This window comes from Lissotriton helveticus, chromosome 5_1, assembly GCF_964261635.1.
Source record: "Lissotriton helveticus chromosome 5_1, aLisHel1.1, whole genome shotgun sequence".
Lineage (NCBI taxonomy): Eukaryota > Metazoa > Chordata > Amphibia > Caudata > Salamandridae > Lissotriton > Lissotriton helveticus.
This window is the reverse complement of record NC_136065.1, coordinates 438,392,680-438,420,305: the sequence shown is the minus strand read 5'-3', so window position 1 is coordinate 438,420,305 and position 27,626 is coordinate 438,392,680. Positions and strand designations below refer to the sequence as shown.

Below are 27,626 nucleotides of genomic sequence, written 5' to 3'. Positions count from 1 at the left end.
CGCTGTCCCCAGATCTCGTCACCCACTTGGGCAGTACTGTTGAACTTCGGACCTTTAATAGAAGCGCATCCCGTAGTAGTGTGCCCACTTGGGCTTGATTGTTTGTACTTGGGTCTGTCTCAATAAAGTTATTCACTTTATTGTTTGAGACTGCATGACAGATCCTGACATCTAACACTCCCGCCCTATTCGCGTGCGATTCAGCATGCGCTAGGGTGATGAGAGTAGTGATGACTAAGTGCCATACCGACTTGCATTTTATTAGTGCAATGCGTATTTTGTGGTATATGCAATGCGCCGAAAACATAGCATTGCATATGGTTCTAAATGCAGTAATATATCTACATTAATTACAATGTGCTACAACACAGCAACGTATGTTAACTATATATCTGACTGGAGTGCACAATATACATTTAATTTAAATATGAACTGTGAATCATTTTATGTACATATATGTTTTGGGACTCATATCGATCCTACTGTGATATATTGCACATTCAAAAATGGCCGCGATAGTTGCTCACTAATTACATGGGTGGTGAATCGTTGTTTAATCACATTGTTTTTGAAGTGTATTTAAACATGGTGTTTATATGAATTTACGAGCGTGATCAAGGTGTAACAAGCGAAACGCGTAGTTTTTCACTTTCAAAATAAATTATTGCAGCAATTGGACTGTCCGAGTGGTTCCTGGAAGCGGTGGGGACTTGTTGAAAGAATACATATATATATATTTATTCTCAGGCAGAAACTTGTTAACTTAAATATTTCTAATGATTTACTTCAGCTACTACAAGCATAGAATATCACACAAAGGACAGGGAGGGTGGCAACACATACCCAACTTGTATTGGCACCACTACTGTTTTCTATGATCATACATGAACTGTCATTGTTTATAAAGAAATTCACCTGCAACCCACCAGTAATAAATTGGGTACAAATAAATTCTCTGCTTAGTGCAGATCTTCGTCATTATGGATTGCCCCTATCGGGTGGATGCTTAAAAAATTATTGGAAAAACAAATAGAATATTATTAATACAACTAAAACCAAAGTTATGCAATAAGGTAAGAAACATATATTTTACAAGGAGCATTTAACCAAAACTGGAGTAGGTTCAAGTGAAGGGGAAGAATCTGATGTTACTGTATATTTTAACACTTTTGTTAAACAAGCCTGTTTAACAGGACAGGCAATATTGTTTTTTTCTTTGTGGGTTTGACTGCAAATATGGGAGGACTTCAGTCTTACCATTTTTGAAGGCTTATTTTGACAAAAATTGTTCATATTGTCATGTAGCACCAATCAGCTCTGTTCTTAGGCTCATCCGCAGATTTTAAAAATATGAAGACCAAGCTGTTAAATATTGTTAAAATAGATAAGGTCTTAAATATGTCAAATATAGCTGGTCCTGAAGCAATGTGCCATGAATTTTGATAATATTTTAACCACTCTAGTAGAAGAGGCTACAATTAAACTTATTTCAACATATTTCAAACATATTATACCACTTGCTGGCTAAAGGCTGTTTTTGAGATCTTTGTAAAAGAAAATTATTTTGCACAGAAGACGGAAACTAGATCACATGCTCCATGTTTTGAGTTTCAACTAAATTGTGGAAAAGTAAATTTTGCCATGTTCTGTGTCCCTACGTGTCATCCATCATATGTTATGTGTGCATGATTAAATATGCATATGCATTCCCCATGTTCGATTCAAGACGCAATTATAGTTGTGTCCACCTCTAATATGCCAGTTTCCAGTTCTCGTGAATACTACGAATATCAGGTCTATGTAAAGCTACGTTGCCACGTTTCTCAGTGTGCACGTTATTTCATTGTAAAGTCCCCGTTTCTAGGCCTCAAAAGGGCCTGGACACCAGATTCAACTCCTGTCTCCTGAAACCTCGCTGAGGAGCGATACAGCCCCCACCTGTATCCTCGACCCTTCACTTACTTCCTGCCTCACAGTGCCCGGTTCAGCCTGGCTCAGCCTCTGAGTCTGCCAAAAGTATGTTATTTATGGAATCATAAAGTATGTTATAGTTCCAGTTATCAGTTCAGTCCTCCTTCTCTGCATTCCTAAGCTACTGAATCGCATCAATAGTTTCCGTCATTGTCTAGCCTTCACGTCTCCACGTTAGAGAAATACTGCATTTAATGGTCATTTAATATTCTTCATCACGCACTACATGTAGAATAATGCATGGTCCAGTCTTAGAATCAAGTTAGCCTTTCCCCTCCTGACTTCTAGTTTATATCAACATGTTCTCTAAACATCAGATACTAGATACTGTTTAGGTACATGTCGCCCTGACTCTCCAGACTTCAGTCTCTGCTCCTAGCACAGAGTTCGTAGCCCCCAGTTTCTCCTAGTAAACACGTCATTGCCAAGTTTGCGCGCACCATCAGGTTAGAGGTCCCGGCTCCTCAGGTAGCCCCCTCCATGGTTTCCGCCCCATTCATGACATATTCTGTTACGTTTGCATCACATGTCTATGTATACGCCCTGTTACACCTCTTTTCACCCTTATCTTTCGCGACTGCTACGCGTCACACCTTCTGCTCCACCCACTGCTACGCCTACTGCAATGTAATGCTATGTGTTTGCGTTATGTATATATGCTAATGCACTGTTATTAAAAGAAATCATCCCTTCCCTTGTCCCGATCCTGACACCAGCAGCGCTGCTGGGCCCTGCCATCCTATTCCTATGCAGGTTGTCCTGTTCCTGTCCTTTATGCTGTAATAAACCTGCGAAACTCCTACTACCTCGAATTTTGACTCTTATTTATTGAGCTATCTGTTATTCATTTATACATTCAAAAATAGGGTATTATTTATTTATTTACCACATAATGGCGCCCGAATAGGGACTTGCCCTTTCCCCACGCGTCGGTGAAGCCACGCCGACCCCCTGACCCTCTGCAGTCGTGACGGAACTCTTCTGCGCACCGGCAGATATTTCTGCTCCAAGTATCCCTCAGGCCCACGGAGGAGACGGAGGAGGCGGTCCAGCATCCAAACGAGACGGTGGAGGAACGCGGCGAGTCCCGACCAGAGCCCAAGCCGAGAGTCCAAGGTCCGAGGTATCCGGAGGCCCACCCGTAACTGAAGTCCGAAGTTCGTCGTCCGTCGTCGTAGCAGTCCAGTCCAGTCCGAGGCCTTCCGTTCTTCCTGCCCGGTGAGTACCATTACTGGGGTAGTATCTAGACAGGGTCAATCTAATTGACTCTGGTCCGTGGGTTGGTGGTACCCAGACACACAAACGAAGTGTCCACTTCGGTGGATACGGGTCCTGACGTGTCTCTTTATGAGACCGGTAAGTTTCGTACTGTTTCAGCAGTGCATCTAGTTCCTGTTCTAGTCAGTTCTGTTCTCGAGAAAATTCATGTATTCTGTGTTCCGTATTCCAGGTAGTACTCTGTTCGAACTGTTATTTTTAAATGTTCTTCATGTATTTTAATGTCGTGGTATGAATGGGGAATAAGTATCGTGTTTATTGTGTATTGTATTGTGTCTAGATTATAGTTCAGTCATGCCGCTCTTTTCGAAATTACGTCAGTTAAAAACCAGAAAGGGTCTGCTGGAAGCAGCAGTTCCAGTTCCGCCTAGGGACAGTCCAGGTCATTTTATGTATCAGAAGCATGGCATAAGCGCCATATTGTATCTAGATTTATGGGTAGAGTATACCAAACGGTTAGAAGAAAAGTATAGATGGCCCGTATCGGGTACATGGGATGCCGAGTGCATCATGCGAGTAGAAGAGGCATTATGGAAAAAGAAAGTCAGACAGTCACAGAAAGATGCCATCGAGTTATGGCGCAAAGAAGCTCATAAAAGAACTGAAAAGGAAATCAGAAAGTCAGAATTAAGTAGAGAATCCTTAGAACGAGCACAAGAAAAAGAACTAATCGAGATAGGTGAACAAGTCAAAGCCGAACAGTCAGACAGACAGAGGCATGCCCTTATTAGGGGTATGTATCCTCTCCTTGCCGAGGGCTTGCCAAAAGCGACCCCAGAGGCATCCAGTAATTTCCCGCCACCATTAGTTCCGACCAAGCTACGTCACAAACAGACCGCAGCTGATATTTTTATTTTGTCCTATTTGGACGACACAGTCCCAGAATATGCAAATCCTGTTCGCACTCCGCCAGTCCCTGTAAATCAGGCACTTCCCGCTCCTCCAGACACCGGAGTACCTGTTACGGTACCCCCGGTCCAGCCCGCCATACAAGTCCAGCCTGCATTTCCATTTCCCACTCTGCCAGGACGAAGAGCCTCAGTAGACGACTCTAGTTTAGGGGCCGCAGGGGGAGGTACTCCTCAAACCCCGCCGCCACACAAGCGTTTAACGACAGCCGAATTACATGCACAAGCGTCACAGCGTACGCCCAGACATCAGACTGTAGCAGAAATAAGAAAATCCCTTGCCGAATGCGGCTATGATCCAGTCCCAGGCGAGGATAATATGGTTTTATATTCATTCCGCGTAAGAAAGGTGGCCGAGTATCTAGTCACCTTACCGAATATGAAAGAAGATCTAGACAGAATATATCGTTTCATCCGTACAGGGGATGATCCAGAAAGTATTAGCGAGGCCATGTCTCAAAGGAAAGCCGAGATCCAGCTCATGATATTAAAGTTTCTGATCAATTGTCTAATAAGAGAACAAGATTACCCGTCTAAAGATCCAGCTGAAATGAGAACCCTGACAAGGTGGAGTGATAATATAGCCGAGGGTAAGCACAAGACCGTCGGTGCTATGGAGAGTATGTACAAGAAAATCCGTAGAGAAATAATAAAGATACACGAACAGCGTAAAGCAGCACAAGTAAGCGAGAAAGAAAGTAACTCTGATACTGAAGAGGTAGAGGACGAGAATCCCGCCAGAATAGCGTATGTAGGAAAATCTAGATTTCCAGATCGCCATTTACGCCTAGAACACAAGTCTATTTTTCATTCTCCAGCACCAGAACAAGGTTCTCTAGAACAAGTGTTTCAAGCTACCGATCACATTCTGAAATCACGAATCGGTTACAGTGAGTTAAGTACCATGCATGAACAAGAACTAGCCCGATCAGCAGTCCGATGGATTACTGATTCTACCACTTTTCCAGACGAAATAGTGGCACAAATGTTTCTGAAAATGCCCCCAGCCGAACAACGACTGGTGGGTATGTATATGATTCAGCACCTCATTACTTTGTATGAGGGTCAACACTCTGATCCAGGCCCGTTACATGATATCCTGAACGAGTTACTCCAGTATAGATGGAAAGGTCTAGGTACCGATTTGATTAGTGTCATTCTAGAACAGCGTCACAAATATAGAACGTTTTTGAACCCGCATTTTGTTCATGTCTCACCCCCAGAAAGTAAACCATTTTACATGGAGAGACAGAATCCGTTACGAGAAGTCCACCCAGTCAGAGGAACGGGTGGCGAACTAGAACGAGTGTTTGTATACACTCCGATCACAAAGATGGAACTTCTAGAGATGAAGAAATTAATTCCCTGTCATGACAAAGATCCAGCAGGGTTCCATAGAGAATTAAAAGACATGCTCCGTATGGGAGAATACACGTATCCAGATATAATTAAAATGTTAAAAGTTCTGCTGCCCGCAGGGGTGTATGAAAAGCTCAAGGAAAAAGAATGGGAGGTGGGGGAGAAAAAGATCGATTGGGCAGTTCTAGAAGCTGAAGATAAGGCATGAGTACCAGGTACCGGTCTTGGAGATAAATGTAAAGAATTACCGGAATTATTAATACAAGTTTTACCCAGATTATTGACAACTAGAAAAGAAGACTGGGATGCAATCTCAGCCTGTAAACAGAAACAAGACGAAGATATTAGTGATTTTTATTCTAGATTTGAAAAATGTTTTAGCATCAACAGTGGCCTCAAGACAAGTAGTGAATCATACCCTCACCTTTTTGTTACTAAATTAGTCGAGAATTCAAGTCCACAAATTAAGAATCGAGTTTTGAAAGTCGAAAGTACCTGGCAAGCTAATACCCCGTCCCAGATGTTGCAGATGCTTCAATACCACCAGAATAGAATCAGAGAAGAACAAGAACACGAAAGAAAACGTATGAAAGACACGAAAATGAAAGTACTAGTTGCACAATCTGTTCCTCAAGACAGTCAGAAGAGGGGTCCGAATCAAGCCAGTCATCCTGCAGCTCCCGTTAAAGGGAACTGCAATTATTGTAAACAGCCAGGTCATTTTATAAATGAGTGTGCAGTTCTGAAACACAACATAGCTACTGGTAAGACTAAAGAAAGACCACGTCCGCCTAGACAAGAACAAGTTTCACAGATTCCTCAGCCACAGAATGCACCACAGACAGTTACAGCACCGCAGCCTATTGCTGCAACACAGCACGTTACACAGCAGATGTACCAGTATGCACAGTCTGAGTATCCAGAGTACCAGCAGTATTCATGAAACAGCCTAGAGAGGGAGGTAGGCGTGCCTCTCATCGAGATACCTGTAGATCAAGAAGGTCCCTATGTTCACAGTCAAGTATTAGGGAAAGACAGAAAGTTTTTGATTGATACAGGGGCAAGTAGGACCACAATTAGTCACGCCGAAGTTCCAGGGGCTCCGCTCTCAGGCTCAAGAAATGTTTCCCTTGGATTTTCAGGAAAACCTATCGTAAATGAGATTTCAAAACCAGTTTCTCTAGAAGTAGGTCCATTGTCCCGCACTACTGATCTGTTACTTACTAAGTCATGTCCAGAAAATCTATTAGGCATTAAAACACTGAAAGAGTTGGGTGCAGTTATATGCTGTTCCCCAGAGGGAATACGATTGTTCCTACGTGACTTTAAGGGTCACTATGTATTACGAGATTTTGATCCCAGATTGTCTAATGTTCCGCAGCACTTATGGGCGCAAGGTCCAACTGATGTAGGTTACATGCAAATCACACCCTATCGTGTGACTCTCAAGCCAGGTGTAGTGTTACCACGAATCAGACAGTACAGATTGCCACCTGAGGCTGTAGCAGCCTTATCCAAAATTATTGACGAGCTTATTGCTCAAGGAGTGGTTGTAGAAACTGACTCCAATGTATGTAATTCTCCGATCATTCCAGTCATGAAACGTACTGATCCAAATGCACCCCCAGTATATCGATTAGTGATTGACCTACGAGAGCTTAATAAATGTATTATTCCTCAGTACCCAGTTGTCCCAGACATCTCTTCCCTATTAACGGCCATTGATTCCGAAGCCACGTTCTTTACTGTCATAGACCTCAAGAACGCATTTTTCAGTGTTCCTATTCATCCAGACAGCCAGTTCCTTTTCGGATTTTGTTTAAATGGAAGGAGCTATATGTTCACACGAGCTCCTCAAGGTTTCACAGAAAGTCCTAGTATTTACAGTCAAGCACTCAAGAGACAACTAGACAACATTCACATGCCAACGGACACTGCCCTGCTCCAGTATGTCGATGATCTACTGATCACAGCCCGTTCTGAACGTGCTTGCGAGCGAGCATCACTGACAGTTCTGTATTTCCTAGCCGAGATGGGGCACAAGGTGTCCCCTTCTAAGCTTCAATTCTGTGTCCAGCAAGTGGTCTACTTAGGACACTTGCTGTCCAAGAGGGGTAGGCAGTTGACACCAGACCGTATCCAGTTAATAGCGAGTCTTCCTCAGCCCAAGACCCAGAAGGAGGTACGTGCTTTTATTGGCCTTACTTCTTATTGCAGACAATGGATTCCTCAGTATGCATTTCTAGCCAAGCCACTGATACAGTTAACGACACAGGAGGCAGCCGTATCGACTGTCCTCCCTTGGACATCTGAACATACACTTAGTTTCAATGAGTTAAAGAAAGCCCTATGCCAAGCTCCAGTTCTAGCTACACCGAACTACAGTAAGCCTTTTACACTTTTCGTTACTGAACGCGAAGGTACAGCATTATCTGTTCTCACACAAGATCAGGCAGGACAATACAAGCCCTGTGCTTATTTTTCGAGGACATTAGATCCTGTAGCCCAGGCTCTGCCTGCGTGCCTCAAGTCAGTTGCAGCCACAGCACTAGCTATCAGACAAAGTGATTCCATAGTCTTAGGACACTCCTTGACAGTACAAGTTCCGCATTCCGTGGAAGTTCTTTTAAACCGAACACAAACTCAGCACTTGACAATTGCACGTTTAACAGGTTATGAATTGACACTGTTCCAGCCACACATAGAAATCAGACGCTGCAACGTCCTGAATCCTGCTACATTATTACCATCAGTTACTTCGAATTCTGCCACACACGACTGTGTGGAAGTAGTTAACATTACGACAAAGCCAAGACAAGATCTGACAGATATTCCATTACCAGATCCCGACCTGACACTTTATGTGGATGGTTCATGTATGAGAACTAGTACAGGAGAACTAGTCGCCGCGTATGCAGTGACTACTGACACTAAAGTTATTGAAACACACCGTATTGATACCCTGTCCGCTCAAGCAGCAGAGCTAGTTGCTCTGACACAAGCCTGCATACACGCCAAGAACTTGAAAGTTAATGTTTACACAGATTCACGTTACGCATTTGGAGTTGTACACGACTTCGGAGTGCTCTGGCAGGAGAGAGGTTTCATGACTTCTCATGGAACCAAGATTCAGCATGGTCTCCTTATTCAAGCTCTGTTAGATGCCATACATTTACCGACATCTATCGCTATCATGAAGTGCAAAGCACATACGAAAGTTACTGACACCATTTCTCAAGGTAACGATCTAGCAGATCGCACAGCCAAGCTCACAGCACAGACTCTAGACATTCCAGTTAACATGACACACACTCCAGATCCGATTACATGCATGACAGTTAAGGACCCTACACAAGATGTCATAGATATCCAGTTACATGCTACTCCCGAAGAAATCAAGAAATGGTCCGAACAAGGAGGGGTCCAGACAGATCAAGGATGGTTAACGAAGGGTAGAGCCACATGGTTTCTCCCCGACTCTATGGTTCAAGTCATTATTAATACCGCACATAGTCCAGCACATTTAGGAGAAAAAGCTATGTTAGACAGTATCCAGAACATCTGGTTCAACAAGCATTTACGAGCTGCAGCCAAGCAGAAAGTCCGTACCTGTATGATATGTTGTCAGTTTAATCCAGGTAAAAGTGTCCCGGTGGAACAAGGTGGATTCCAGCCCCCTGACCACCCTTTTGAAGTCCTCCAGATGGATTATATTCAGATGGAGCGATGTCGAGGTTTCAAGTATGTCCTTGTAGTTGTATGCGCTTTGTCCAGGTGGACAGAAGCATATCCAGTCCCAGATTACACAGCCGCGACCACTGCCAAGCAGTTGGTTCGTGAGTTCTTCCCCCGTTATGGACTCCCTAGAGTCGTATATTCTGATAACGGCCAGCCATTCTCATCTGAACTCATGAAGCATGTTTCCCTGTTGTTAGGGTACCAGTGGAAGTTTCATTGTGTACGCCATCCTGAAGCAGCCGGTCTTGTAGAGAGACATAATCAGACTCTGAAAATCCGTATCGCCAAAGTATGCAAAGAAAAAGGTGTGGACTGGCTGGTAGCTCTACCAGTTGCTTTATTTTATATGCGCATGGTCGCACATTCCAGATCAGGTCTGTCCCCGTACGAGGTCGTATTCGGCCGCCCCCCTAACATGTGGGGTACTCCTAGACCCCGAAGTATTACCGATGTTTCAAGTAATATGCTGACAGATTACCTAGCTTCCTTGATGTCTGCCCTCAACTCATGTCGTTCACAGGTTGCCGCCGCATTTCCAGACAATACCGAGGTGGCACCGCATGAAATCGTTCCAGGATCCATGGTGATGGTGAGGAATTTTGACAGATCAAGTCCGCTGGAGCCTCGCTGGAAAGAGCCCCGACAGGTCCTCCTCACCACCCGTACAGCCGTGAAGTTGGAAGGTCGCAAAGGCTGGGTGCACCTTTCTCATGTAAAACAATTTAATGGACTGAAACCCGTCTTAAAGAACATTTCCCAGGATTTGAAGGATTGCCAAAATATTGTTCTCAAGGACTGTCCCGCAAAAGACATTGCTACAAACCCTCCCCTGTTAGAGAAAACTCCGCAACAGGAGTATAAGTTAAAACTCCGGTCTAGTAAAATAAGTCAGTCAGTTTGATTGTCTAAGTCCTCCCCTAGGTGAAACGGTTAGACTGTTTCTGACATGTATAAAATAGACCCCCATAGTGAGAGAGTTAGTCAAAACTCAATCCGATGTATCGTTTTTCTATGTTTCATATTGTTTCTCAGCATTATGATTTCCTGCACCAGTTATGCATTTTTCTTGTATTTCCCAGTTCTTCATGTAAATAAGTCTGCTAATGCTACAGTAGAGCACACGTTTAGTGATCTGCCTCCTCATGAACTCTCTTACCACCTCGCTATGCGAAATAACTCATTCATCCGCATGTTACATTACTCACATCAGACCAGCAATGCCACTAATTGTTGGGTGTGTGGTCGACTCCCCCCTTTCCAGACACCGAAGGGAGTTCTGCCACTTTTTCCTTATCCATTCTCACATAATGGTTCGTGTGGAGCATGGTCCACGTTAACGTCATCCTCAACAGATATGTCTTTTCTTAACAGTACATGTTTCCCAGACAAGCAAGGTCTCCCCCACAGAACAGGTTTAGATCTAGAAAATGAAGTGTATAATTTAGGTAATTATTCTTCGAATTTCATGGTCTTGAATGTTCAGTCTGATACTACTCCAGACTTACCTGCTATTTCAGTACTGCCAGTCAGAGGTGAATTATGTGTCCGAAATTATGGTTCTGTACATGTAGGACATAGTGATTGTACTACTATTGTCAAGTATAGTGACAGTGGGAAATCTATCTTCAAAGCTTCACGTCATTCTTATTTTATTTGTGGTCAAACTGCATATGTTCGTCTGCCCCTCGGTTGGGAGGGAACCTGTTACATTGCCTTCCTACTGCCACCTGTTTTCCTAGCCCCACCTGATTATCATAGAAACACACATCTAGTACACATTAGACATAAAAGGGAGTCCCCAATTGTCGATTATACTGAAACTGCTCTAGAACAGTATACAGATTTCAACAGAGGTTTCTTTTTCTTTATAGGACCTATCCAGAATAGTAAGCTAATCCGTAGGTTAACCAGAACCCTCGAAGCTGTAGTAAATGAGACTGCCTCTGCTCTATGTAACTTAACCGAAGAGCAATCTGCTATGAGATTTGTCGTTTTACAGAATCGTCTCGTCCTTGACGTCATACTGGCCGATAGGGGCGGGGCCTGTAGAGTCATCGGATCTAGTTGCTGCATTTTCATTCCAAATAACGCGCCGTCTGTTTATTCAGCTATAACCAGACTCCATAAAATTGCCCATCTGTTACACCAAGATCCAGGCACCTGGACATGGTCCGGTTGGTTCTGGAATATAATTTCCGCATGGGGATGGAAAATATTGTCCTTCCTAGGTATTGCAGTAGCGATCATATTCAGCTGCTGTCTCTGTATACAATGTGGCCCTGCGATTTGCGGCATTTGTGCTACCTCTTGTATTCCTAGTCCCAAACCCCGTTCTAAATCCCGTTCCAGGATAATTCGAGACGAGCAAATGATACTGTATGAAATGATAGACGGTATCATGAAAATTGATGTTTCCTGATGGAAACGTAGTGACAAGGAGGGAATGTGGAAAAGTAAATTTTGCCATGTTCTGTGTCCCTACGTGTCATCCATCATATGTTATGTGTGCATGATTAAATATGCATATGCATTCCCCATGTTCGATTCAAGACGCAATTATAGTTGTGTCCACCTCTAATATGCCAGTTTCCAGTTCTCGTGAATACTACGAATATCAGGTCTATGTAAAGCTACGTTGCCACGTTTCTCAGTGTGCACGTTATTTCATTGTAAAGTCCCCGTTTCTAGGCCTCAAAAGGGCCTGGACACCAGATTCAGCTCCTGTCTCCTGAAACCTCGCTGAGGAGCGATACAGCCCCCACCTGTATCCTCGACCCTTCACTTACTTCCTGCCTCACAGTGCCCGGTTCAGCCTGGCTCAGCCTCTGAGTCTGCCAAAAGTATGTTATTTATGGAATCATAAAGTATGTTATAGTTCCAGTTATCAGTTCAGTCCTCCTTCTCTGCATTCCTAAGCTACTGAATCGCATCAATAGTTTCCGTCATTGTCTAGCCTTCACGTCTCCACGTTAGAGAAATACTGCATTTAATGGTCATTTAATATTCTTCATCACGCACTACATGTAGAATAATGCATGGTCCAGTCTTAGAATCAAGTTAGCCTTTCCCCTCCTGACTTCTAGTTTATATCAACATGTTCTCTAAACATCAGATACTAGATACTGTTTAGGTACATGTCGCCCTGACTCTCCAGACTTCAGTCTCTGCTCCTAGCACAGAGTTCGTAGCCCCCAGTTTCTCCTAGTAAACACGTCATTGCCAAGTTTGCGCGCACCATCAGGTTAGAGGTCCCGGCTCCTCAGGTAGCCCCCTCCATGGTTTCCGCCCCATTCATGACATATTCTGTTACGTTTGCATCACATGTCTATGTATACGCCCTGTTACACCTCTTTTCACCCTTATCTTTCGCGACTGCTACGCGTCACACCTTCTGCTCCACCCACTGCTACGCCTACTGCAATGTAATGCTATGTGTTTGCGTTATGTATATATGCTAATGCACTGTTATTAAAAGAAATCATCCCTTCCCTTGTCCCGATCCTGACACCAGCAGCGCTGCTGGGCCCTGCCATCCTATTCCTATGCAGGTTGTCCTGTTCCTGTCCTTTATGCTGTAATAAACCTGCGAAACTCCTACTACCTCGAATTTTGACTCTTATTTATTGAGCTATCTGTTATTCATTTATACATTCAAAAATAGGGTATTATTTATTTATTTACCACAAAATAAGGACATCTTTTGTAAATGGAACCCAAGCAGGGACACATTAAGGAAGAAGGGATCCCCTGGGCAGATTGGAAAGGGGAGATTCTTCCCTTTCCAACGATACCTCTCCCATTAGAACCAGTGCCCGGGGGAATAAGATAGCTCACAAGAACTGATTCCGTGAAATTAAAACAAACCTTTCGCCTGTTTTTACTTTCACTTCTACTGTAATGACGTCAGCACCCTCTATATCTTACAACTCCTGTCTGTGTTGGTTATGGGTGTGGCTCGTTTCAAACCAGTTTTGAGAGACAGGTGTGTTGAACTCGCAGCTCTTCAGCCATCTTAAAGAATACCTGGTTCCTGCTGCTCCACTGTGCTGGACCATGCTCTCCTTTCCAGTTACACTTTCTTTTTTCTTGCAGTTTTATATAGCTCGAACTCGACCCGAAGGTATTGGAGTACTTTAATGAGCACCATTTATATTACACGAGGACACATTCATTTTGGTAGGCACGGGGACATTAGGGGCCCGATGTAGGTCGGTCGGTAACGGCCGAAAATCGGTATTTTCGGCCGTTTCCGACCGGTATTCAGTAATCGGTATGTAGGGACACATTATTTTACAGATTCGGTAAATTTACCAATCGGTAAATTTACCGAATCTGTAAAATACCGATTCGGTATTTATACCTATTCGGTATTATTGTTATGTAGGTGGGACTCTTCTGAGTCCCACAAGCCTTACAGAATCGGTATTTTACCATGAAATCCAACTTCATGGTAAAAAACCGATTCCGGTGTGCATGCACATGTGTGCATGCACACCTGTGCCATATGACAGGCAGACCTGCCCTTAGGGCAGGTATGCCTGCCACATGGCCCCCGAATCTTTTTTGGGGGTGCTAGAGGGTGTCAAAGTGACACCCCCTGCACCCTTGTCAAAATCGGTATTTACCGATTCGGTAAATACCGACCGGTAATGCCCCATTCATTCCTATGGGCTTCAAAGCCCATAGGAATGAATGGGCCATTACCGGTCGGTATTTACCGAATCAGTAAATACCGATTTTTACCGATTCGGTAGCAGGAACATCTGGATGTTCCTACATCTCAACCCCTTAGATTTACCGATTTTTAATTACCGAATCGGTATGATTCGGTAATTTAAAATCGGTAAATCTATTTTACCTACATCTGGGCCTATGTGATTTACCCAGAATCACAGGATGTTGAGCCAACGCCTACGCTTATATCTGGGTCTCCAACTCCAAAGTTGGCAGCTCTGGCCGTTACACCACGTCCTCTCCACTTGTTTGCAGCTCTCCACTGCCGTGGTCATCATCCAGCTATTTGAGAAAAGGACTAAGGGTGGGCGGTAAACTCCACTCCCACTATAGAGTTCCCAGAGTTTGCCACAATTCACGCTCAGCATGGAGAGCGGTGTTCGGTAAAACACCGCCTACGCTCCGGAGCGGAGTTCACCAACATGCCACCTACTTTACTTTATGGTGTGGCTGGAAGCAGCAAGCCCTTTTTCTATTTTGATTGGCTCGTGTGGAACGCACTCATTCCAAGCCTCGTTCTGCGCTCTGGACCAGTCAGTTGAGTTGACGAAGCATACTTATTGCTTCCGACTTCCGCATCAGTGAGTATGTGGTGTCGCGAGACTTGTGACGAAGAGGAATGCCCCTCTTTCCCGGCAGTGGCTGAGCACTTCAGCAGTGCCTGTGGCCAGAACTGGCATCAGGAGCACCAAGCGTGGGGCAAAGCAGCATGTTTTCGCCGCGGACGGAGCCCAGCCCAGATTTTATTTATTTTTAAAGTTTTATATAGCGCTGGCTAGACCCGGAAGTATCAGAGTGCTTTACATGAGCATCAGATCATAGTTACAGGGTACATCATTACAAAGGTTACACAGTTCTTAGAGCACGGCAACATAGTTACATGTAAGGTCAAGATAAACAATAAGCACAAATACGAAAGGGGAAAAGCAGGCAAGGTGAGAGATTCAGGGGAGGGAGGGTTGGAGCACGGGAAGTAGACAGATAATGAGGGCGGGGGAGGGTGAGAGACACAGCATGGGAAGAGGAGGGGAAGGGTGATGGGGACACAAACCGGTAGACGAGTCAAGGCAACGTCCAAAGTCCAGTAAGCTGTGATCCCAGGGCAGACAAGGGGAGAGATTCAGGGGAGAGAGGATAGGAGCTAGGGAAGAGACAATAAGGAGAGACGAAAAGAAGTCTGCCTAAAGACCGACTGGGTAGGTGACGACCAAGGAGGGAATCCACTGCCCATCTCCCCTATAGCTAAACCAAGTAGCTCCATCGGGCGTCAGACAAAATAGTTTAGTCTCAATACATTGAGAGAGGAGAGACATAAATAGAGGGAGGATGCGGTAGGAGACAACAGGAGAGACGAAAGGAAGTGTAACAATGTGGTTCAACAATATACCAGAAAAGATCAACAAGTAAACATTATATCAAACAATCAGCAATACAATTAGGGGAGGAGAGAAAGGAGAGAGAAGGTAGTGGGGGGTAGAGGAGGAGGGAAAGAGAATCATCAGGAACTCTTAGAAGGGAATAACCTGCAAGCTAGTCCATGGATGTCAACTCACAGAAGCCTTCCAAGTGAGGGCTGGAGTCTGCCAGTGTTGTTTGCTCTTCCCTTTCATGTTCCTGCTGTCCATAATTGGTTCACACCCATTCTGCTCCAGAATCACTGGGGGGGCGGGCACCGTCAATGTGCCCCGACACCCCCACCTCACCGGGTCTGTCATACTCCTCTCGTCCTGTCCCGCGGTAGTGGCGGCTGCACGGGATTCGTAGGCGGCTAGCTCCCTTCCCTTCACAGGAGCGCGGGGTAGGCACCCGTCCGGATGGTTCAGCAGGGGATGCTCTGCTCTCCTGGATCTGTGGCTTGTGCCTGGTCATGAGCTCGGGACTGGCTCCGGCGGCTAGGCTGCCCCTCACCAACAGCCATACCTTTGCAGGTAAGCACGTGACAGCACAGTGCTTATATGCATATGAACAATAAATAGTAACTCTGCATAAGTCCGCAGAGTGAAACTCCACACGCTACGCCCTCCCTTAAAAAAAAAACTACTTCTGCTTATAGATGGAGAAGTATACAAAACAGTGATGTATGTTATGCTTGAATTAATCTCAACCACAGGTAGTTGCTCATCAGCTGAATATAGCTTGGTTCCAGTGACATAGTGTGAACAGTACCCACGTCTTGGCATACCCGTCCCACTAAAGGCGACACAATAAGTACACAAAACAGTGATGGATGGAATACTTGAATTAATCTCAGTCACTGGTAAATACTGGGGCCGTATTAGAATCCATCATCATTTTGCACTTGAGGGACGGTATGTCCAGATGTGGGTCCAGTGCTTCCTATGCCACTGGATTTAAGCTCGCCTGGCTGATGATGGGTGATACCACGAAAACAGTCCCAGGATGCTGGTTTTCCAGTCCAGGGAGGACCCGGCCTGGCAGTTCAGGCTGGACTGTTCCCATGGGGAACAGGGTCAAAACTGATTTGCTTATGGCTGGGTCCAAACTAGGGTGGCATGGCGAGCAAATAAACAATGGATTTATCCCAGATCTGTGACTGAGGGTGAATGTTTGACAATGTTCAGCATTCCTTCCATCATCTTTTTGCTTTGCTATAGTCACCCTAAGTGGGAAGGGTATACCCAGACATGGATTCTGTGCTCGCTATGCCACTGGTTTCAAGCAAGACTGATTTGCAGATGGTTGGGTCAGCAAAAAAATAAAACAGATGGATTTAACCAAGATTCGTGTCTGGGGGGGAATGTTTGACAATGTTCTGCATTCTGTCCATCATCTTTTTGATTTGCTGTAGCTGGAGAATGGCGGCTTAACCAGACTAACTCATTGTAAGCATAATGCCCAAGGATTCTGGTGATGAGACCTGATGGTGGTTAAGGATTAGTTACTTACCTGTAATCCTAGTTCTCATCCAGGGGTATACTCATCAAAGTCCTAATCTATGAATAATCCCCACCCTTGTGCGGGATCCCGGAGCATATAGAAAATTCATATATATACATATATATGCATATGTGAAAACATATACATGCATATATATGCATATGTGAAAACATATACATGCAGCCTAAAATGTTTCCAAAATGGCAAGGATGCTGAAATTTCATAGGTTTGCATAGTAGCAGCTATACTCTTCCAACCCCTAAGGAAGAAAGGGAGCAGTAAACATTTGTCATACAACAATGCTTGATTGCCATAGAAAAACCTGTAATTGCAGGCAGTTACCAGTAGGCTGCAGCAGAGTATAAAGAAACAAAGAAAAACTGACACCTTGCCTTTAAGGCATTAGAGTAGGGGTATCATGCCTTTAAGACCTGAAGGTGACTCCCTGCTCCCATGATGCACCACAGGTGGCAGTTAGGTCAGTTCTTTTTGGAGGTGCATAAACACCCGAGTAAATCCGTAAGTAACATACTATAACTTTGCAATAATGCTCGTCCGGGGAGGTGGGTGGGTGGCTTATGACCTTTACAACATAACTATTGATAACACACTATTACCCTTCATCACCATTCTTCCAGTCACTCCCACCATACTACTGCCTAGACATCGAACTTCCACTCTCTGCCACACTACATCCACCATCAAAGTACCACCACACTTACTATTAAACTACCCCCTTCAAGAACCATCATCACCCCATACTACCTCCTCCGAACAGTACCAGCATAGAGCATTAATTGTCTCTTATCTCTGCACTACTACCCTCATTATTGCACTACCCATCAAAGTATAACACTACAATAGTATCAAATCAGATTAGGATACTATAATTGACCATTAATGCAATACACCTCACAGCGAAATACTAGCACTTAAAAGTTGTACTCATCTTTCTGTCCACCTTCTTATATTGCATTCCACAATTTCACGGCTTACTGCCTGTATATCTACATCACAAAACAACCACACACAAAAAAATCACTGTAAAAAATTAAAAATAATTGGCTATTTCAATCACTGCCTCATTTATAAGCACCCTGTACTTGTAGCCACTTCCATGACTTACATGCAATACAAGACTGTGATTAAATAATAATTCGTTAACACAAGTGAATTTATTTTACCCATCTTCCGTACATAGTTTACACACGCTATATTTGTTTGCAAAAATTCATATGAATCAGAGAGTAATTTCTGCATGAACTGGGGATTTTCAAAACGCTCAGTTATCAAGTCGAGCGTTTTTTAAAGTCAACATCCAGTCTTCTATAAAAGGAGAGTAAATAGAGAGGTGCTAAGCCAGTGGGCAAGGGTCCCAAAGTAATTTATCTTCAAGTGGTGACAGTTCCTTAAAGATCCTTAGGAATAGGGTTGCAGTTTCGAGGTCACTAGAAACAAACACGAGACCAGATAAAAACACGGTTGTTATGCTTTCAGACTGAAGAATTTGTAATTTTGAACAACAGACTTTGAAATGAAAGACCCGGAATACGGCTACTTGTTTATTTACTCTGTGGGGTGGAATTTGTGAACTGCGAGACGAAAGGTGGGGTACATTTATTTAGAACCTAACATTTGGAAATGTATGGATTTGTCTGTACCATGAGATTATATATATATATATATATATATATATATATATATATATATATATATATACATATATTTATATATATATATATATATATCCCTTCTCTTTCTGATGGCATCCTTCGAAGTCATGTGCAGGTTAGCCTTAATCACACAGTGTATTACAGAGAATTGCCCTCACAGCATCTTAAAGATCACAACGTGCCCTTCTTTGAAAGGTATACCATGAAACCTAGCAATACCTAATCTCAACTAGCTCAACTACTAACCCCACCAGTCATCACCCTGAACTCGGATGTAGCTCATCTGAGCAAGGCGATTTATTCGCTGAAACGCGTTGGGTTCTTTCCATTTTACTCAACATGCCGCAATATATTTGGAATAAATCCTTATTGCCACTGAATTTTGGAGTGGCAAATATCCTTGGAGTGGTGTGCATCGGTGTAAAGTTTTTATGCCTGGTGAAACGAAAGATTGACAACAGGGTAGCCTCTGACCCTGCGGTGCACCACAGTCATGGTGTCCCGGCATCTTCGGAGGAGGTGACAAAATGATATATATATATATATATATATACACATATATATACACACACAAAAATATATACATACATACTAAATACATACATCTAGGTAAGCCCCAAAGGAGTGAAGCCACAGCAAGATGAGTAGCTCACGTGATTTATTGACAACTTGCAAGCAGGCAAACCTCCGGGTACAGGCATCAATGATAATCTTTACGCCAGACACGTTTCAGGAGTTTCTTTATCCCTTCTTCAGTGGCATTGTTAGGAAGAATGAAAGCACGATATCTTGCGCATGGTTTAAATTTCAACTGCCTGCCACAGTGGGCGTGGCCGTTCTTACGGCCTTCTGGGCATTGTAGTGCGCTAAAGGTATTCCCCAGTGGCTCTGCTTGGCATTTCTTCAATAAAACACAGTTTTTGCCCCAGTGGGCAAATGCACAGTCCTGGCAGAAGCCTGCACCGCTTTCCAGATGCCAATGCGAGCATCAAGCCAGCACCACCCTGCAAGTGCCAACTTGCCTTCCTCCCATCGATTCCAGCACCACCTTGGAGCCAGCACGGACCCGCAGACCAGCAGTGGGCCTCAATCCGCGGCTGGGCAAACAGCCGTTTTATATCCATCCATCCATACAGGTAAGCCCCACAGGAAGAGGAGTAGCTCGCGTGATTTATTGATAACTTTCAAGCTGGCAACCCTCCGGGTACAGGCATCAATGATAGTCTTTACGGCAGATGAGTTTCAGGAGTTTCTTTATCCCTTCTTCAGTGGTGTTGTTAGGAAGAATGAAAGCACGATTTCTTGCGCACGGTTTAAATTTTAACTGCCTGCCATAGTGGGCGTGGCCGTTCTCATGGCCGTCTGGGCATTGTAGTGCGCTAAAGGTATTCCCCAGTGGGCCTGCTTGTCATTTCTTCAATAAAACACAGTTTTTGCCCCAGTGAGTAGATGCACAGTCCTGGCGGAAGCCTGCCACGCTTTCCAGATGCCAATGCGAGCATCAAGCCAGCACCACCCTGCAATGGTGCCAACTTGCCTTCCTCCCATCGATTCCAAGGCAACAGGAGTTGACTAATGTGAGGATAAGGCTGGTAGAAGAGATGATGCGTTTGTGGGAAAATAATTTGGGTTTAGCTAGCTTGAAGAGAGCTGAACGACAAGACTTTCAGTTGTGGGGTACAGAATAGGAAAGATGGATTCCCCAGTACTGGTCTGTGCCACACTGCTGTCTAAAGGCTGACAGACAAGATCCTGTTTTGGCTCATATGTCCATCAGTGTATACAGTTAGGGCTTCATTGAAAGGAAGGAGCGGCTCTGATGTAGTCACTCCTGGCTGCAGGACTTGAGAGAGGATGAAATCCTCCATTTGCAAGTGAAGGATTTTGTCAGCCCTCCTAATGACCATGGCAAAGGATGCAGATTCCTCTGTAGAGGGGCCAAGTGAGGTGAGTGTCAAAGAATATGTCCAGACAACTGGTCTCCTATGGATCCAAAAATAAGGTCTCATCATCGTATATTTTGGCCTCATCATCCTCCTCAGACATCTCCCTGGTGTTCAGGGTCTGAAAACCTTTGATGTAGTGGGAGCACATCAGATTCAGAAAAAGGTTGCAGTTGAGGTCGAGGTGGGCATAACTTCGAATAAGTATTTGCTTCAGAATGCGAAAAGGACTATGGCGTCAACAGTGTCGCTGTCAGTATTGATGCGCAGGGGCCTGGCCCAGATCCTGGCGCCGGAGATGGACTCGGAGCGGGCATCGTTCCAGGCTTCAGAGCAGAGACCAGGACAGGGTAGAGAAGCACAGTCTGTGCCTGGGACAGTTCCGCCAGCTGTAAACCAGCTGGTGGCCTCCTTGGGGCTGTGGGGCCCAAAGAATGCCAGAGGACTCCAGAAGGGTACAGAAGATGAGCAAAATTACTTCTTTAAAGGCCAGTTGTGGTGCAGCCGATAGGCCCGGAACCTCGGGCGAAATTAAGATGTGGATGGAGATCAGTTCGAGGTAGGAGAGCGGCACAAAGATGGAAAAGTACCCGGACGTCCATGCAGCTTCTCTTGACAGGAGTCATGGGAGCACAGGGGGTCACATTTGGACTTCTTCTATTTTTTTTATTGCTTTGAACTTACCTGAGGATTTGGAGTGGGATCATGACTTCTCTTTGAAACCTCATTGGGATCAGCAATGTGTCCTCTACTTTGACAGAGTCTAGGCCTTCAGAACAACACAGCTCCAACTCCCTTGTCAGAGGCATCTGTCTGTACAATAAAAGGCTGACTGTAGTTCGGCACTCACAGTACAGGTGCAGTGTATGGTGCCTTCTTCAGCTCCTCAAATGCTCTTTGATGCTCGTCAGCCCAGATCACTTTCCTGGGCTGCTTCCTGTAAGTCAATTCAGTTAATGGGGCAAAAATACTTCCACAGTCAACCACAAAGTTCTTGTTTATACTCTTCATCTCAATCTGGGTAGTGGGCACCTCCTACTACATCACAGCCCACTGTATCTTGTCATCCAAAGGGAGAGTGTGTTCCTTACCCACCTCCTGCCCTAAGTAGACTACAGTGGACCAACCCATCTGACACTATGTGATCTTGATAATCAGCTTTGCTTCTTGCATCTGAGCCAATACGGTTCTAGGCGTCTCAGAAGGTCCCACCATTAATTGCTTCACACCACAATGTCATTCAGTTAAGCCAAACAGAACTTCTCCAGCCCAGTGAGGACATGGTGCAGGAGGCGCTGAAAAGTGGCAGGGACATTCCTCAACTCAAAAAGCACTACTGTATATTGCTATGGCCTGGTGTCAAAATGCATTCTTGTCCTTGGCACTAGAGTCTAAGGCAATCTGCCAGTGCCCACTGGTTGTACCAAAGGTTCTCAAGTACCTTGCAGTATCTAACTGACCCACAATCGCATCTGCTCTCTGGAATGGATTGGCATTTGTCTTGGTTTCCTCAATGAAGGCTTGGTAGTCCACATAAAACCACTTCTGAGGACCCCTGCTTTGGTACCAGTACTATAGGAGGAGACCAATTTCTGAGGTCTCTCAATGACCCCCCAGGTCCAACATCTTGGCAACTTCAACCTTAATGCATGCCTGAGCCTAGTTAGAAATTCTGTACATTCTGCCCTTCACTGGCAGACTATGACCCGTGTCTATGTTGTGGACACAGACTGCTGTCAACCCTGAACTCTGTGGGAAGAGGTTGGAAAACTGTCCCAATATCTCTCTACGCTCTCTGCTGCTCAGGTGCTAACTCAGTGTCTAATTGAACCGCTTCCACAAAGCCATCCTTCATGTCACCATGCTGCAGGTCATGAAGAGACTCCGTGCTTACCACATCCTCCTCTGCCATGCCATACTTTTCGCTGTGTAGTGTCTCCCGAGGTAAGACTTCAGTCCATTCACCTGGACACTGCCTTAGTTCCCTTGTGGCACCTGTCTCATCCAAGTAGTTAACCTCAGAAAGCGTCTGAACTACCTTATAGGGCACATCACACCATTTGTACTCAAAAGTCCTACGACAATTTGGCTTCAGCAACACTTCCTGACCTTCCTGAGACCCAGTCAGCATAGGTTCCTGTTCATACAAGTCCTTTATAGGCGCCTGGCATGCCTGAAGGTTGTTCTTTGCCTGACTCACGTATTGCGCCCTTAGCTGTCTGCGACAAGTCGCCTAGTCAACCACAACTTTCTGCAGAGTCCCATAGGTAGGTATGTCCCCAACCTTGTTTAGACTGAAATGAGTAGATCCTGTACCAGGCGTTCAGCAGAATCTCCTTGTCGGTGAACAAGGGACATGACAGAAGAATATTCCAGATCTTCCTTAGGTTTTGTAGCAGAGTTCCACTCATGCTCTTGAGTGTCTTGTTGAACCGCTCCACAAAACCATCGGTTTGTGGGGGGTACACAGTGGAGAAGTGGCAAGTCCAGATTGCTCCAATATCTCTCCTATGTACAAGGAGAAAAAGTTGGGTCTCCAGTCAGAGATCACCAATCTTAGGATTCTGACTTTAGAAAAGATCCTCAGGAGAGCACTTATTGTCCCTATGCAGTTATGTTCCTCAGCCTTGGGATACCTTGGGGCATGATCCACCTCCACCAAGATCTATTTGTTGCCAGACTACGAAGTGGTTGGGGCGAATGAACCCACAAGGTCTATTCTCACCTGCTCAAATGGAACAGCCACAACAAGTGGGGACATTAACAATGCCTGTGCCCTCCTACCTGACTTACAACTTATTTGGCAAGCAGGACAGTTTCTACAGAACCTCTGTAAATCCATGGCCAGTAGAAGAGAGGGGATAACGTATCCGTTTTTTTGTTAATGCCCTGGTTTCCTATCAACGACATTTCATGGACTAGTAACTGGAACTTTCTCTGCACCAATGGAAGCACTAGTCTGTTGATGTACCTATCAAAGGATTAACTGGCCCATTATAAAGTAAGCCAACCTCCCAGCAAACAGTCCAAACCTTTGCAAACTTATTTTTGGGCTTTCAGAGCACTCCCCTCCTGTGTCTTGCAGAAACCATCGTGTGTAGGCCCCCAGCAGCTAACAGATCATACAGCACCTGGCACACTTAAGGAGGCTCCTCTCCCCTCTGGAGCAGTGACCTCCATAGCTTATGCCTTCTTTTCCATTGCAACACAGAGACATCTTTGGGGATCAATAAAGGGTGTTTTCAAAGTTTTGTTTTACTAGATGCTTTTTTGTAAAAAAGAAATTACATTTAGATGTTACTATTGAAATAACAATTTAGATTTTGAGTTTTATAATTACAGCTTTCGGGTTGTCCAAAATAATTACAGTGAACAGCATCCAAACAGGTTTGTGCTTTGTCCCCGCGGCTGAATATGCTTGTCTTAAGGTGCAATATCTGCATTTTCAACTCTGGTATATCTGAATATTTTTGGGTGCTAAGGCTACCAAAACTGGCTAGATTTCAGCAGATTGCGTATTAACACCACTCTAATGCCATACTCAAAGTCGGTGAATGTGGCCAACTCAGATTCTTTTTCGATAGCTGTTGCAGATTTTGAAAATGTTCTTTAAAGGCGGTCACTGCAGATGTGTACATTTCCGCTGTGGCCATCTTTGAGTGCATTTTTTTCTTTAATCCTTTAACAAAATATACTCAAAGACTAAAGACTCAAAGACTAAAGATTGTCACTGTAGATCAGAGGTCTTCAATCTGTGGTGCGCGAACCCTAGGGAGGGGGGGGGGGCATAGAGTGCTGTTAAGGGGGTCGCGCATTTCCAGGCCTCACTTCTGCCTAGAATCTAAAACATGTGCTCTTCCTTTTGGAAAAAAACAACCTTCCGGGACGCTTCGTTCCGATCGTTAAAATGCGTCAGCCGAAGTTCATTGAGTCTCCTGTGCTGTGAAAGGGCATATAGTTCAAACAATTCTTGGTTCCCTGGCGTCTGCCTGCCTGAATGAAATGCACATATGAGAGTTAATCTGCAAATGTAAAGGGTGCTTGGGAGGGGTTCTTACTTTAATTTCTCAAATCACTCCAAGCGTTGTGATGACAAACATTTCGTTTTTTTTTTGTGATAGCAGGAAGAGGTAACAACTGGGCTGTGTAGTGCATGCTGCATTAGTTAAATCGTAATTGTATTTACACAGTGCTTATTACCCCTAAGGAGGTGTTGAAGGAACAGTTATGCAAAAAAGAAATTGCATTACATATGGTCTGGCATTACTAAAATCTACATTTTGGAAGCTCCACTTTATACTTTATTGCACAGTTTATAGCAGTCTACCTTATAATGTTTGTAATGCAAGTATAAAATAATGACTTACACATTCACAGTGCTTTCTGTCACAGGCTGTAACCTCGTAGCACTAAAAATATACAAGTCACTATTCTCCACTGCACCAGCCAAACTTAATTTGGTGGCTCTCTGGTTACACAGACTTCTGCAGTGCATTAACTAATAGAGGTTTCCTAATGTACTACAGTGCATTTCTCACTCAGTAACACATTTTTAACATTTATTTTTCATTTAAGTTACCCATTATTTTATATGTAGCTACCTTATGAAGAAAGACCTACAAAACTAACAAAGTATTTTGCGGCTGATTTATGCGAAGCTTGAGCCATTGAGTGTCTCTTCTTTTTAACCTCCGGCGGCACAAGCGTCTCAATCATATCTATGAGGTGACACAACGTCACCCTGCGTGGCTTTGCATGGCCTCATAGATATGGAGTAAGACAAAGCAGAACAAGTCACTGTGTTGCCTTACACTATGTCAAGTAGGCGTTCCATGGGCATTGCAGGGGGTGTTCCCATCCAACATCTATGGATTTTGACGTTGCCCCAGATTTACAAAACCATGTAAACCTGGTTAGCGTCAAATCCTTATGCCACCCCACAGCAGGCATAACGAGGAGAATAGTTTTAATTTTTTTCTAGTTTTTTCCTCTATGTGTGCTGCATTCTGCAGCTCACATACAAAGAGGAAATCCCTCTCTGGATTATTTTTGTGCCGGAAGGCGCCCCTTCCTGCACAAAAACAATCCTGCCAACATTGGCACTAGGCAGCAATCTGTGCACCAACGCAGGGGGAAAGGACAGGAATGCACCATATTTCATAAATAAGGTACATTCCTGTCCTTTCACATTGGCCTAGGGCAGTGCAGCAAGAAGACTTGCATCGCTGCCTTACGACAATTCCGCATAAATGGGGCCTTTTGTTTTTAGCCCCACCCTAGACCACTCCCCCACACTCCCGGACCTTTGGTTTGAGAAACAGTTTATCATTCTTTCCACACTGTAAAATTGATTTGCTATGGAAATTGGGGGCGTTTGTGGGTGTTGATAGTTCTCAATGACGAGGAGGAGTTGTAGAATTTTTTGTCAGGAGGGGGTTTTTACGCCTAAAACATTTTGACGATAGGGTCTTGGCATCACAAAGTTTGAAGACCTCTGCTGTAGATGCACGTTTATGTATGGCACCCATCACTAAATATCTTTGTAATGTACTTTGTGAAAGCATTAATTAAATATTCTGAAATATGCCCAATGTACAAGTGAATGCATGCATGTGTGCACACTCACGGGCAGACATCATGAAATGGTTTACAAAACACTAAGATGGCCATCCAGCAAGCGGCGCTGGAAAGGGGGAGTAAGAAGGAGCAGAGAGATATAGAGAGAAACAGTTTCTCACATGCAGGGCAATGCAAGGACTGCTGTTAGCAGTGGAAGGATAGGTGTCATCCAATGAAAACATGGCGTGAATTAAATGCTCCTGGCCAGCTCAAACACAAGACAGGAAAGTCACTGAATCAACAGCCGGGAAATGAGACAGACAGAATGCATCTAATCACGAGCAAATAGCAGGCTCAAAGCTCATACCAAGTATATGTAATATACAGGACACAAAATATCTCCAAAAGAGTAGAGACCCAAACAGAACAAATTGTGCTTCACTGTGCTCATGACCCAGTGATGACACTGTTAACGGCCCATGCCACAATTCTATGTCAGGACACGGAGGCAAGGATTGTGCACTTCTTTCTTCTTTTAACACCTTCTATGCTCAAGACGGCTCCTGGCTGTCATGAGTCACAGTAGGCGTGTGCTCATGACGGCTGGGAGCCGTCTGAACGTTGCCGTTCTGCCCACGCAGTATTAAATTCCCCGCCTGTGCGGGAGAATTAATCAGTGGGCGGAGTTCGGATGGCTCCTGGCCGGCATGAGCACACGCCTACTGTGACTCATGACGGTCGGGAGCCGTCCCCAGTACCCCAGCGCCATGCCCAGCCCCCCCCCCCCTCGGCGAAATTTGCCCCGCGGCGAAGGGGTTAATCCAAAAGCAGCCATTTCAAGAGACGACAAACAAGAGGACTTCATATCTCATGAAGCCTCAGCAAAGCCATCAAGTTAAAAAACAACAGTGACTGTCCAATCAGGAGGCTCCCGCTTCACTAACTGGTGTTGACCCTCACCGGACTCCCTCTTTCTTTACTGCAGCAGCCATGTCAGTTAAGTGGAGTAGTGACCCCTCATGTTTTTATCTCCTCAGGGAATGTTTTTTAGTTTGATTGATACTGTTATTTATTTATAGGTAAAGCTTCCGCTTTTCCTCAGCGGTCGCAAGAATGCTCTGTCGCTCCTACGCGGCCGCAACCTGATCTCTGATAAAGCCCAGGGTAGAGTGTGCGGACGGCCACCAGAGGGTGCACCTTCTCCATCCTTCCGGGACGTTTTGTCTTCGCTTTAACATGGGCGGAGACTAGTCAATTACGGCTATTGCCGAGCGCCTCCGCCCACATAAATCGAGCTAATCAATTTCTCTCCGGCTAACCTGGAGTTAGACACCCCATGGACTTCGGTTGCAGGCTGTCTGTGCCTGCCTTCTTATAGCAGATGTGCCCAGGCTGTCAGCTCTCCTAGCCCCGTGAAATAAAGGGCGTTTGTCTGCTTAGGTTGTGTAGACCGCTTGGACCCTGTTTGTGCAGCGAACTAGGGTTGCCTCCCATAAAGGCTCAGTGTGGGCTTGGCTAGACCTCCCAACCCCACACAGTTCCTACCCTCCTAAGGAGGCCCTGAT

General features: G+C 44.7%; 1 protein-coding gene across 1 annotated transcript in view; it reads right to left on the bottom strand.

The window, feature by feature from the left end:
• The window catches only part of WRAP73 (WD repeat containing, antisense to TP73), a 458,006-nt gene that overhangs the window by 238,459 nt on the left and 191,921 nt on the right, over window positions 1–27,626 (bottom strand). The window lies entirely within an intron of this gene.